We start from the raw sequence: 14,674 nt of genomic DNA, 5'->3' as shown, positions 1-14,674 counted from the left end.
TAGCACAATACCGGGTGTTCTCGACGATTGATCTGAAGTCGGCATACCACCAGCTCCCCATCAGGGCTGAGGACCGCCAGTACACAGCTTTTGAAGCTGACGGTCGGCTCTATCACTTTCTCAGAGTTCCCTTCGGCGTCACCAACGGAGTTTCTGTCTTCCAACGGGAGATGGACCGGATGGTTGACCAGAACGCGCTCCAGGCCACTTTCCCATATCTAGACAACGTCACCATCTGCGGCCACGACCAGCAGGACCACGACGTTAATCTAGAGAAATTCCTCCGGACGGCCCAGCGGCTGAATCTCACATACAACAAAGACAAATGTATGTTTCGTACTACGCGCCTTGCTATTCTTGGCTGCGTAGTGGAGAACGGAGTCATCGGCCCAGACCCCGATAGAATGCGCCCCCTTATGGAGCTCCCCCTCCCCCACTGCCAGAAAGCACTGAAGAGATGCCTGGGGTTTTTCTCTTACTATGCGCAGTGGGTGCCCAACTATGCGGATAAAGCCCGACCCCTCATCAAGTCCGCCTCCTTCCCCCTGACAGCAGAGGCCTGTGCAGCCTTCACTCTCATAAAAGGAGACATTGCGAAGGCCACAATGCACGCTGTGGATGAGTCCCTTCCTTTTCAAGTGGAGAGCGACGCATCCGACTTTGCCCTAGCTGCAACCCTTAACCAGGCGGGGAGACCCGTGGCCTTTTTCTCAAGGACCCTCCAGGGCCCCGAGATTCGACACTCCTCTGTCGAAAAGGAGGCCCAGGCCATTGTGGAAGCTGTGCGACATTGGCGGCATTACCTGGCCGGAAAACGATTTACCCTGCTCACTGACCAGCGTTCAGTGGCTTTTATGTTTCATAATAAGCAGCGGGGCAAAATCAAGAATGACAAGATCTTAAGGTGGAGAATCGAACTCTCCACCTACAATTACGATATCTTGTACCGGCCCGGGAAACTCAATGAGCCCCCAGATGCCCTATCACGTGGTACGTGCGCCAACGCGCAGGTTGATAGGCTACAGACCCTCCACAATGACCTCTGCCACCCGGGGGTCACCAGGTTCTTCCATTTTATCAAATCCCGTAACCTGCCCTACTCCATCGAGGAGGTCAGGACCATGACCAGGAACTGCCAGATCTGTGCCGAGTGCAAGCCGCATTTTTATAGGCCAGACAGAGCGAGCCTGATCAAAGCCACGCGCCCCTTCGAGCGGCTGAGCATCGATTTTAAAGGGCCCCTCCCCTCCTCTGACCGCAATGTGTACTTCCTCAATATAATTGATGAGTACTCCCGTTTCCCGTTTGCCATCCCTTGCTCGGACATGACCAGTACCACGGTCATTAAATGTCTGAATGACCTCTTCGCCTTGTTCGGTTTCCCTAGCTATATCCATAGCGACAGGGGCTCATCTTTTATGAGCGACGAACTTCGGCAGTACCTGCTCGCGAGAGGCATTGCTACAAGCAGGACCACCAGCTACAACCCCCGGGGTAACGGCCAGGTGGAAAGGGAGAATGCGACAGTCTGGAAGGCAGTCCTTTTAAACTTAAAATCTAAGGGCCTTCCGACCTCCCGCTGGCAGGAGGTCCTCCCTGCGGCGCTCCATTCCATTCGGTCGCTGCTCTGTACACCCACCAATGCCACTCCTCACGAGAGAATGTTCTCCTTCCCCAGGAAGTCCACGTCGGGGATTTCGCTACCAACATGGCTGACTTCTCCAGGTCCCGTCCTACTGCGGAAGCACGTGAGGACCCATAAGGCGGACCCCCTGGTCGAGAGGGTGAGCCTCCTCCACGCTAACCCGCAGTATGCTTACGTGGTGTACCCGGACGGGCGGGAGGACACAGTCTCCATTCGAGACCTCGCACCTGCAGGTGCTCCTGAAACACCCTCTTCGCCACCCACCGCTACTCCTGCCTACCCCCAGGACACAGTCCCCGCACGAGACCTCGCACCTTCGGGTGCCTCTGAGAGACCACCATCGCTACCTCCCATTACCCATGCTCTGACCCCTGTAGACGGCATGCAGCAGCCCCAGGGTCCGCCACCTGCTACTCCTCCTCTGAACGAGACACCGGGTTCAACGTTGGATGCTGCACCATCACCGCCGCTGCTGCGACGCTCAGGACGGCTTACAAGGCCTCCTGATAGACTTCAGTACACGAATTTTTAGTGCACTTCACCCCGCCGGACTCAATTCTAAACAAGGGGTGAATGTGGTAAACCACTGTTGTTAGTATTGTTGTACTTGTCTGTGCATGCCTCAGCTGACTCCGCCCCTGGCTCCACCCTCATGGCTGGGTATAAAGGTCGCTGCTCAGAAGCCTCCGGCCCTTTTGGATACCAGGCAACCCCAAGAGGCATGCTCTGTTCTTTGGTAATAAAAGCCTGTTTATTACTTACTCAATCTCCAGTCTTTTGTAGCAATTGATAGTGCATCAAGTACCGTTAATGGATTTATAGCTTATTCAACAAGAAATTGGCAGGCACCCAAAATGTAACCTAAACCACATCAAATATTTGAGAACAGCAGCAACCATTGTTGACATCATTTGAATAGCATCAATATTAGGTAAGTGGAGAGTACCGAGACTGAGATAAACATGCTCTCCACTCCCATTCTCACTTGAGTTTCACTGTTGACTCCTTCGGTAAACAATGTTGCCGTGACATTAAACCTGGTAAATATCATGGCAAACTGAGAACATGATTGCAGCACGGACATCGATAGTAAATGCCACTTTGCGATGTGTCAGGATCTCGCGGGTGGATGTAAAAGGCATTACTTCAAAGAGGAGCAGTGGGAGTTCTCCCTGGTGTCCTGGCCAATATTTATCCCTCAACAAACATCATTCAAACAGATTATCTGGTCATTAGTTCCCAGAGATGTCGGGGAACATAGGGTCTAATGGGAGGGAGGAACTGAAAGAAATCAGTATTTGTAGGGAAATGGTGTTAGGGAAATTGACAGGATTGAAGGCCGATAAATCCCCAGGGCCTGATAATCTACATCCTAGGGTACTTAAGGAAGTGGCCCTAGAAATAGTAGATGCATTGCTGATCATCTTCCAAAATTCAATAGACTCTGGAACAGTACCTATGGATTGGAGGGTAGCTAATGTTACCCCACTATTCAAAAAAGGTGGTAGAGAGAAAACGGGGAATTATAGACCGGTAAGCCTGACATCGGTAGTGGGGAAAATGCTAGAGTCCATTATAAAATATGTAATAGCAGAGCACTTGGAAAACAGTGACAGGATCGGACAAAGTCAACATGGATTTACAAAAGGTAAATCGTGCTTGACTAATCTACTGGAATTTTTTGAGGATGTAACTGGTAAAATAGATAAGGGAGAACCAGTGGATGTGGTGTATTTGGACTTTCAGAAGGCTTTCGATAAGGTCCCGCATAAGAGATTAGCTTGTAAAGTTAAGGCACATGGGATTGGGGGCAAGGTACTGACTTGGATAGAGAACTGGTTGGCAGACAGAAAGCAAAGAGTTGGAATAAACGGGTCTTTTCCCGAGTGGCGGGCAGTGACTAGTGGGGTACCGCAGGGATCGGTCCTGGGGCCCCAGCTATTCACAATATATATTAATGATCTAGACGAGGGAATTGGATGTAATATCTCCAAGTTTGCAGACGACACAAAGCTGGGTGGGCGTGTGTGCTGTGAGGAGGATGCCAAGAAACTCCAGGATGATTTGGACAGGTTGGGTGATTGGGCAGAAGCATGACAGATGCAATATAACGTGGATAAATGCGAGGTTATCCACTTTGGTGTCAAAAACAGGAAGGCAGATTATTATCTGAATGGCAATAGATTGGGAGAAGGGGAAGTGCAACGAGACCTGGGTGTCCTTGTGCACCAGTCGCTGAAGGTAAGCATGCAGGTGCAGCAGGCGGTTAAGAAGGCAAATGGTATGTTGGCCTTCGTAGCGAGAGGGTTTGAGTACAGGAACAAGGATGTCTTGATGCAGTTGTACAGGGCCTTGGTGAGACCACACCTGGAGTATTGTGTGCAGTTTTGGTCGCCTTATCTGAGGAAGGATGTTCTTGCCATGGAGGGAGTTCAGCGAAGATTCACCAGACTGATACCTGGGATGGCAGGAATGACGTATGAGGAGAGATTGGGTCGATTGGGCTAATACTCGCTGGAGTTTAGAAGAATGAGAGGGGATCTCATTGAAACTTATAAAATTCTAACAGGACTGGACAGACTAGATGCAGGAAGGATGTTCCCGATGGTCGGGGAGTCCAGAACCAGGGGTCACAGTCTAAGGATAAGGGGTAAGCCATTTAGGACTGAGATGAGGAGGAATTTCTTCCCCCAGAGAGTGGTGAACCTGTGGAATTCTCTACCACAGAAGGCAGTAGAGGCCAATTCATTAAATATATTCAAGACGGAGTTGGATATATTTCTTAAGGCTGAAGGGATCAAGGGATATGGGGAGAAAGCAGGGACAGGGTACTGAATTTGGATGATCAGCCATGATCGCATTGAATGGCGGAGCAGGCTCGAGGGGCCGAATGGCCGACTCCTGCTCCTATCTTCTATGTTTCTGTGCTGTTTGTGGGAGCTTGCTGTGCATAATTTGGCTGCCGTGTTTCCTACTTTACAATCGTGACTGCACTTCAAAAAGTACATTATTAGCGGTTAAGCCATTTGGGACATCCTGAGGCTATGAAAGGTGCTATACAAATGCAAGTCTTTCTTTGGGTAAAATAATGCGTCTCGTTCTCACCCTCGCAATGACCGGGAGGTACAGCCCTGCATCAGCCAAAAAGGCCAGCAGCAAGGATTCTGTTTTTTTCCCCCAAAGTATATGGTACTGAGCCACTCATAGAAACATACAGTACAGAACGAGGCCACTTGGCCCGTCGTTCCTGTGCTGGCTCTTAGACAGTGCAGTCGTGCTCCGCCCCACATCCCCGCTTTTTGTCCGTAACCCTGCTCCTCATCCTCAAGTACCTGTCCAACTCCCTTTTAAAATGATTTCTGGAATCAGCTTCCACCTTTTCAAGTTCCTTAATATTTTTTCTCCCTCTGATTTTATCCATTCCTGTCCCGAAGGTGCTGACTCTTGTCTTGACTATTGGGGTTACTCTTCCACAGGTGCCAGCAGTTCTCCAGTACCTCACCCAAGGTTCCATTCTTTGTGTGTGAGCTTAGACAATGAGCATTGGCAAGATAAGTGCAATGCACTGGTCAGCCCACACTTGGAATAGGTATGAGCTAAAGCGATTGATCAAGTGCAATCTCTACTGTATGCTCTCCCCGCACTCATTTGCATGTAAGAGTCGGGAGCTGAAGTTGTGGGGAATTTAATTCCTCCCCTCCGAGACTCATCGTACCAGGTAGTGACATGATAAATCACGTTCATCCAAATCCATTTTGTAGTAATACCATTTTTGATTAATTCCTGCATCCCAATCATTTCAGCTATAAATTCCATTCCTCCGGTAACACTCCCATTTCTTTCTGTACAGGATGTTGTGTAACTTCAGCTTCTGCAGAAACTGCAGAAAATTAATAATTAAACAGCTTTACAAGTTGACAATACTTTCCATTAAAAGTATGTGGCAAATTGCGACAGCAGCACTGACGTTTTTGTTTCCCTGATTTTTCTCCCCTCCTCTGTTGAACACAGTGGGGCCGATTTTCCTGGAGCCGTCAGGCGGGGTTTCAGGCGTGTGGGGGGGGGGGGAAATCGCAAAAATAGGGGGTTGCGACCACCCCCCCCGCCCCATCCGACTTTCACCCCGGCGTTTCAATCCGACCCGAATCAGTCCCGCCCGCAGCAGGCGGGACTGGTCTTTAGGCAGCCTAATCACCAATAATTGGCATCTATAATGCCATTTTAAGGGGCCCTTGCTATTTTCAGCCTTTCCCCATGTTAAACATGCCTGGTGGGAACCCCGCTGATGAAACCTGGCATGAACAATATCGGCTCGCTTACTATCAGCTGCAGGTCAATCAGGAAAGAAGAGATTTAATCAGACATTATTTGTAGGTTGCAGGACCTTGTTGTTTCAGGCTTGGGGCAACTTGTTCCAGGCTTAGGCACAGCTGCGGAAGGTTGGAGCCTCACACACTTCTCCAGTGTGAGCTCCTGGGAAGCACCTCTTGGCACCCTCACTCAGCGCTTCCTCAACGGAGGCATCTACCAGAAGTATGGGAGGCCTTTTTTCCCTTCCCTTCATGCCATTAGAGGATCTCCAGCAGCAGAGGCGTCAGCAGCAGAACCAGGAACAACAGCATCATCAGCAGGAGCGCCAGGCTGCTGCTCACTCACCTGAAGCTGCACAGGCCAGAAGGGGCCAGCGCTTGGATGTGGCTTGAGAGCACCTTGCTGCGCATTAGGGGGCCATGGGGACCCGTATCTGCACTGGCAGTCCTACTCAGAAGGACTTCCATGAAGGTCTGGTTTCTCTGTTCAATGGATGCCCATCGCTCCTCAAGAGATGTCATTTTATTATGAACACTCACCATGTTTTCCATACCCTGGCGACTTATCTCCTCCATGGAGGGTGCCAACCTTTCCATGGTGATGCGTTCATGCGCCAATGACTACGCAAAGGCTCAGTTCATCTTCGCTATGGACTCCTCCATTCACTCCACACTCGCAGCGACCCTGGAGACAAAACCTGCCAGAGACTCCTGCATCTGTGCATGGAGATCCATCACCTCTTCTCTTGCGGATGGACCCAGAGGCAGAGGGTCGACATGCAGCTGAGCTGAGCTGGCAGAGTCCTGCGCCCTCCGACGAGCACTCTCCACTGCTGTCCCTGTCTCCACAATCTGCTGATGCGCACTTGTGAGCTGTGAAACACCAGGTGACAACATTACTCTATGTCCCGAAGGTCCCCCCGAGGTGTGAGTGTCTGCGCTGGCACTGGGTGCGCTTACTTCTGCTGACGCTGCGCCCTCAGAGGTTGGAGCTTCCTCTGAGGAGTCTGGCTGCACAGCCTCTTCCTCCTCCACAGTGGGGACGGGGGCTCTGGATGGTACTGTGGGGGAGTAAAGGAAGGAGTTAGAGATGTAATGCCAAGGTTCTTCTGGTGACTCCCAGCGAGTTGACATCTGCTGACACCTGCATCCATGCAGCCTTGGTCTCAGTGGGAGGCCTCTTCCTCCCTGACCTAGGGAAGAGGACCTCCCTGTGGGCCCTAACCTCATCCAATAATGCCTGCAGTGAAGCCTCGTCGAATTTGGAGGCAGCTCGGGGTCTGGCACTGGCCACAGCTGCTGCAGGCTCCTCTGCCATCCTGTATGGTTCGTTTGGAAGCCTTCAGAGGATGCAGTGCTTGCTATGGACCTTGAAAGCACCACAAATGATGACATCATACTGTGGGGCTTTCTGACTGGAAATAGTCAATTAGCAAGGGTTCCCACACGCTGGAAATGAATTGGCCAATTGAGGGAAAATTGTATCGATGTGGCAGACCCATTTAGATTCGTGTGGGAACCCCGACATTCGGGGAACCCGACAATTCCCCGCACCTGCGGGAAAATCGACCCCAGTGTTTAAGATTTTCCACTTGTCTGCACCTGGAGATGTTGGGAGTGCAAATCAGGAAATTCCCCACCGCTAGCCCGTGAATTCGCAACCATTAATCTCTTGTCGGGGGGTATGGAATTTATCAATACCATGCTATGAGTGTGGGCCGGGAGTGTGGAAGCAGAAATTCCCAGCCACTGATTCCTGCCAGGAGCTTCCCTGGCCCTGCACGTATGTACTTTCCAGCAGGGTCACTGAGTAGTGATCTGTGCAACAACCCTCCCTAGTGCAAACTGAGACCAATTATAGTGCCTGAACTGCTGTCCTTGCTGAGATCTCTGCCTCGGCCTTGGACCTTTCTAATCTCTGTGGGTTAGTGCTATATCACACACTACACTTACCCACTGAACCATTGGGGCTGAAAGATTTTTCAAACAGTAGCGCGGTCCTGTGCTCCAGTATGCTCTCTGTATCACAGAGAGACACAAACGTAGTTCACCTACAATTTCCCGGACTTGACTGTACTTACAGGAAGATGCTAAAAGCAGATGGCGTGCCTCTGTATAAACCGAGAGGCACAAAGAGCAAGTTAATGTGAATGTTAGGGAAACTGCTTCAATAATAGCATCCCCTGTCTACATAGTCTGCTGAAGAGTGGCACATGCTCTCTCAAGCCCCAAGGAGGAGGCAAAGATCCATATATCCATTTTTGATATATATTAATCAAATCAAAAATCAAATCAAATCAACTTTTATTGTCATTGTTAGTGCACAAGTGCAGTACAACGAAATGTAGGCTTGCGGCTCCCGAGAGTGTACATTTAGATTAAGACATTTAAACATTCAACATACATTTGGCTTGTAATACATTAACATAAACCTAAGCATAATAAAGTGCATTGGCAGATGGGCAGGCCTTAGAGTTTATTTGTGGAGTTCAGTAGGATGACAGCCCTGGGAAAGAAGCTGTTCCTAAATCTGGTCGTACGGGTGCGAATGCATCTGTAGCGTCTCCCAGATGGCAGGAGGGCGAACAGACTGTGGCTGGGGTGGGTAGGGTCTTTGATGATGGACCGTGACCTCCGTAAACAGCGTTTCTGGTATATGTGCTCTATGGTCGGTAGCCGGGTGCCGGTAATGCGTTGGGCAGTTTTGACTACCCGCTGCAGGGCTTTCCGGTCATAGTAGCTACAGCTGCCATACCACACTATGATACAGTTCGTCAGGATGCTCTCTATTGTGCAGCAGACCTGGTCTTGAGTATACAGGGCCTAATTTCAAAGTTTGCAGATAATCCGAAAATCAAATGTAACAAACAGTGAGGAGGATAGTAACAGGCTTCAGGAGGACAGTGACAGACTGGTGAAATGGGCGGACACATGGCCAATGAAATTTAACGCAGTGAAGTGTGAAGTGATATATTTTGGTAGGAAGAATGAGAGGCAATATGAACTAAATGGTACATTTTTATAGGGGGAACAGGAATAGAGAGAGCTGGGTTATATGCAACGTTCCCCCTAAGCTGCACAACTCTCTGCCGGTCCCGCGCAGCTCGGGACTGGCTTTCTCAATATTAAATTGCGCACATGCGTTTAGAAGAGTAAGAGGTGAGAATGATTGAAACACATAAGATCCCGAGGGGTCTGGACAGGATGGATGTGGAGAGGATGTTTCCTCTTGTGGGAGAATCAAGAACTAGGGGTCACTGTTTAAAAATAAGGGGTCACCCATTTAAGACAGAGATGAGGAGAAATTTTTTCTCACCGAGGGTGGTGAGTCTTTGGGACTCATTCCTCAGAGGGCGGTGGAAGCAGAGTCTTTGAATATTTTTAAGGCAGAGGTAGATAGATTCTTGGTAAGCAAGGGGGTGAAAGGTTATCGGGGGTAGGTGGGAATGTGGAGTAATCGGATCAGCCGTGATCTTATTGAATGGCGGAGCAGGCTCGAGGGGCCGAGTGGCCGAGTCCTGCTCCTAGTTCGTATGTACATGTGCGAAACTGTAAATGGGCCGCTCACCCAAAAAAAATTAGGCGGAACATTTGTTGTATGTACACAAACCTTTCAAAGTGGCAGGACAAGTTGAGAAGGCTGTTAAAAAAGCATAAGATCATTGGTTTTATTAATAGAGGAAGAGTCGCTCAACCTTTATAAAACACTGGCTCGGCCTCAGCCGGAGTATTGTGTCCAATTCTGGGCACCGCGCTCTAGGAAGGATGTCAAGGCCTTGGAGCGGGTGCGGAGGAGATTTACCAGAATGATACCAGGGATGAGGGATTACAGTTATGTGGAGGAGAGTACTGGGATTGTTCTCCTTAGAGCAGAGAAGCTAAGAGGAGATTTAATAGAGGTGTTTAAGATTATGAAGGGTTTTGATGGAGTAAATAAGGAGGCAGTGTTTCCAGTGGCAGGAGGGTCGGTAACCAGAGGACACAGAGTGAAGATAATTGGCAAAAGAACCAGAGGCGACATGAGGAAACATTTTTTTTAACACAGCGAGTTGTTGTGATCTGGAATGCGCTGCCTGAAAGGGCGGTGGAAGCAGATTCAATAGGATCGTACAAAAGAGAATTGGATAAATACTTGAAGGGAAAACAATTTACAGGGCTACGGGGAATGAGCAGGGGAGAAGGATTAATTGGAGAGCTCTTTCAAAGAGCCAGCACCGGCATGATGGGCCGAATGGCCTCCTTCTGTGCTGTATGATTCTATGAACTCCAGACTATTTCTTGCTTGTGCCACAGTGATAGGCTAGCACTCTTATTTCCATGCTTCAAATGACTACCCACAACCTTCTGACTCAGAGGCGAGAGCGCTACCTCTGAGCCACAGCTGACAAGATGTGTCTAGGGTGTGATGGCATGTCACAGTCTAGGAATAGCTCATTAGGGGCAGTACCAGAGGGTGACTGGCACACTTGGCCCACACCACAGCAAAGGCCACGCCTTCAGATGAGGACGGAGCAAATTGAGGTGGGGTGGAGGTGGCACTCAACATTGAACTGTGTTTGTCTGAAGCATGAATCGAACTGCCGTCACAGGAAATGCAGAGAAATAATTTGCATTTGCTTTTGGGGAAATCGTAACACAGACCTGTAGTGGTTTCATTTTGAATTTCTGATGCATCACCATTAATAGCCAGAGACTGGGAGGGTGGATAAATGTTTCTGTTGCTGTGGCAGCAGAGATTAAACACACTGCAGCCAAGCGACTGGTATTGGATAAAATACTGCAAATGTAGTCTTGGGGAGCTGCTTCAAAGGGGCGTGACCTGCTGGGTGTGAAACAAAGCTTGCAGATAATGTTTAACCAGCTTCTATTTGACTTTCACAACTTGATTGTTTGGCTGGTTAAACATGGCAGGCGCTGAGTTCAGGCTGATAAGTGATTGTAGCATAATCTTTGTGAGGCATTGAGTTGGTTTACGTATAGAACAGCAGATATCCAGGAGTGATTGTGTTTGTTTTGTGATTGTCATATACTCCCTTCTCACTATCATGCTCCCAGTTGTGACACAGTTCTTGGACTCCTTGCTAAGCTCTGTGCTTGATTATGGACCACTTATCAAAGCTCATAAAATACTCAGCTGCCATGCTGCGGATTCCTGCTCCTAGTTACCAGTTAAGTTGCTCTTGTTCACAATGAATGTACTGAACAAATGCTTTCTCTTTAAAAAAAAATCCAAGACTCCACAATAAAATCTTCCTTCACACAAGTACAGCAAGCCGCATGAAGCCATTGTGTTGTGGGCCCCTTTCAGGGAGTGGTGTAAATGGGAGCACCGACCAAAACAGAAACGCTATTTCCTCCCGTGGGGGAATCCAGAACAAGGGGGTATAATCTTAAAATTAGCACTAGGTCACTCAGGAGGGAAGTCAGGAAGCACTTTTCCACACAAAGGGTAGTGGAAATCTGGAACTCTCTCCCCAAAAAGGCTGTGGATGCTGGGAGACAACTGAAATTGTCAAGACTGAGGTCGCCTTTTTATTTAGGTAAGGGCATCAAAGGATGTGGAGCAAGTGGGATCAGCCATGATCGAATTGAATGGTGGAGCATTCAAAGAAGGTCATATCATGGCTTCTGAAAAAGGAGATCCCATTTTACTAATTTCATTTCTTCAAAAAATACAATCACCAAGATAGTGGATAAGGGAAAAACGGTAAACATTATCTACCAAGGTAAATATCGGGGTCTTTGTTTCAACTAAATAGGTTAGGAAGGACCAGAGATCACAACCTCAAGTTATGTAAAGGCAGAAATAGGTTAGATGTTAGGAGGAGATTCTTATCCCAGGGAATAGTGGCATAGTGGTTGGCACTGTTGCCTCACAGCGCCAGAGACCCGGGTTCGAATCCGGCCTCGGGCGACTGTCTGTGTGGAGTTTGCACATTCTCCCCGTGTTTGCGTGGGTTTTCTCCGGGTGCTCCGGTTTCCTCCCACAGTCCAAAGATGTGCGGGTTAGGTTGATTGGCTATGATAAATTGACCCTTAGTGTTAGGGGGATTAAATACGTGGGGTTACGGGGATAGGGTGGGATATGTGTTGGTGTAGGGGTTACGGGGATCGGGTGGGATATGTGTCGGTGCAGGCTCGATGGGCCGAAATGGCCTCTATCTGCACTGTGGGGTTTCTGTGAATTCTGTGAATAGTGGATGTGTGGAAGAGGTTGCCGGCTCGTGTGGTGAATACTGATTCGCTGAATTCTTTCAAGCGAGAGGTGGATCTGTTTCTGGGTGGCGCGGTGATCACTCTGTGCAAGAGGTAGGTACTTGCTTAATCAGGGCCCGAGTGGTCTCCTGGACTAGTTTCGATTGCTTAAGGGGGGGTCAGAGAAGAATTAACCGGATTTTTTTCCTTTATTGGCCTGGGTTTTTATCCGACCCAAAGTATGCACGAGATCCCAAGTTCCATCCCTCTGTCTGTACCGAGTTAACTGATTTCCGCTGGGACAGTAATTAGGGCACTACAGATGCCCGTAGCATTGCTGGGTTACAGGAGGAAGAGCAGGAAAGCCAGGGAACACTATCCATTGATCCTTGCTGGAAAGTTAATTCCCCCCCCCCCCCCCCCCACCTTGTGGTTTTCAGGTGGGCAGACAGCAGAGTGCGCTGGGAGGCTGCCTGATAGTGTCGACAGGAGGCCTGGGCCTCATTAACATGCGGCTGCCAGCAGCGAGCAGCCCACTGGCTCCGGGCCACCACAATAACTAAAGCTCCTCCTGGACCCACAAAAATAAACAAGTACTTGCCTTTGGGCTCCTCGTTAGCTGGACCAGCAGCTGATACAGCATGCATGCTCTGCCGAGTATGTTCTACCCAGTCCTAAGATGTCACTTGGGTCCAATTGACGTCATTGTACCACGATATAAATACCTAAATTAGCTGTGTGTTTAATACCCTGGCAAAACAGTGAACGGGGCGGTAAGTTCTTCCCAGTGATTTTCAAGGCCCCACTCAAGGTAATAGAGGTAGAGAGTACAAAAGTGTGAAAATTATGATAAACCTGTATAAACACTGGTTCGGCCCCAACTGAAGTACTGTGTCCAATTCTGAGCACTTAGGAAGGATGTGAAGGCCTTGGCGAAGGTGCAGAAAAGATTTACGAGAATTATTCCAGGAAAGAGGGACTTCAGTTATGTTGATAGACTGGAGTAGCTGGGGTTGTTCTCCTTGGAGCAGAGAAGATTGAGAGGAGATTTGTTAGAGGTGTTCAAAATCATGAGGAGTCTGGATAGAGTAGACAGAGAGAAACTGTTCCCATTGGTGGAAGGGTCAAGAACCAGAGGACACAGATTTAAGGTGATTGGCAAAAGAATCAAAGGCGACACATAAGAAAAACCTTTTTACGCAGCGAGTGGTTAGGATCTGGAATGCACTGCCTGAAAGGGTGGTGGAGGCGGACTCAATCGTGGCTTTCAAAAGGGAGTTGGATAAGTATCTGAAGGAATAAAATTTGCAGGGCTCCGGGGAAAGGGCGGTGGAGTGGGACTAGCTGAGAGTTGGCACGGGCTCGACGGAGCGAATGGCCTTCTTCTGTGCTGTAACCATTCTAGGATTCTACCCCGTTTTCACTGGGGAGGAGGCCTCAAAATCTCCCCTTACACGTGTGAATATTGGGTGAGGACAGGATTGGCTCAGTTGTGAAGCTTCCTAGGGAGAGATGCCTGCTACCGGCACTCCTATCTGGAATGGCCACTTGGACAGGGCACTAGAGAGCTGCCAACACCAGTGGAACCATATTCCAGCAAACGTTATAAAAAGGAGGAAAAAAGTCTAAACATGCAGTTAGGGGGTCAGCCTTGGCTCAGTGGGAGCGTGTTCCTTTCTGAGGCAGAAGGTTGTGCGTTCAAGCCCCACTCCCGAGACTTGAGCTCATGATCCAGGCTGACACTCCCACTGCAGTACTGCAGTGGCGGAGGTGCCATCTTTCGGATGAGACGCTAATCCAAGGCCCCCTCAGGTGGCCATGAAAAAACCATGGCATTATTTGAAGAACAGGGGAGTTCTCCCCAATGTCCTGGCCAATATTTATCCCTCAACTAACGTCACCAAAGATGATTTTCAGGTAATTTATCTCATTGCTGTTTGTGGGAGCTTGCTTGCTGCATTACAACAGTGACCACACTTGAAAAATGTTTCATTGGCTGTTTAGTGCTTTGGGCGATTTTCAGGTTATGAAAGGTGCTATGACATATAATGACATAAGAACTGGGAACAGGAGTAGGCCATACAGCCCCTCGAGCCTCACATTTCCCCACAACATACTCCATCTGCCACCTTTCTACCCACTCACTTAACCTGTCTATATCTCTTGGCAGACTCTTTGGGCAGGATTTTCATTGGGCCGTGGAGTCGGGATTGGAGGCATGTGAGGGCGTTAAAATCCCGAAATCAGGGGTCCCGACTCCATCCCGCACCCAACCCGCCTCCATGCCAGTTTCAAAGGAGGCGGGTACCCGCCCCGCACTGGGACCCGCCTCCCCGAGGTGGGAAGGGATTAGTGCCAATTAACTGCCTGTTAACAGGTAGTTAACAGGCAGTTTTGAGCCTAATAATGCTGAAGTGTGGGATTCCCGATGGCTCCAAACCACGCCAAGTTTGCGAGGTGGGCCGTCGGGTTGAAGGACTTGGAGGGGTCGAGATGTCCGGTGTTCAGGTGAGTGATGTGTGCA

Source organism: Somniosus microcephalus, unplaced genomic scaffold, assembly GCF_052327205.1.
Source record: "Somniosus microcephalus isolate GS21.2 unplaced genomic scaffold, FLI_Smic_1.0 unresolved_chr7, whole genome shotgun sequence".
Lineage (NCBI taxonomy): Eukaryota > Metazoa > Chordata > Chondrichthyes > Squaliformes > Somniosidae > Somniosus > Somniosus microcephalus.
This window is presented reverse-complemented; position numbering follows the sequence as displayed.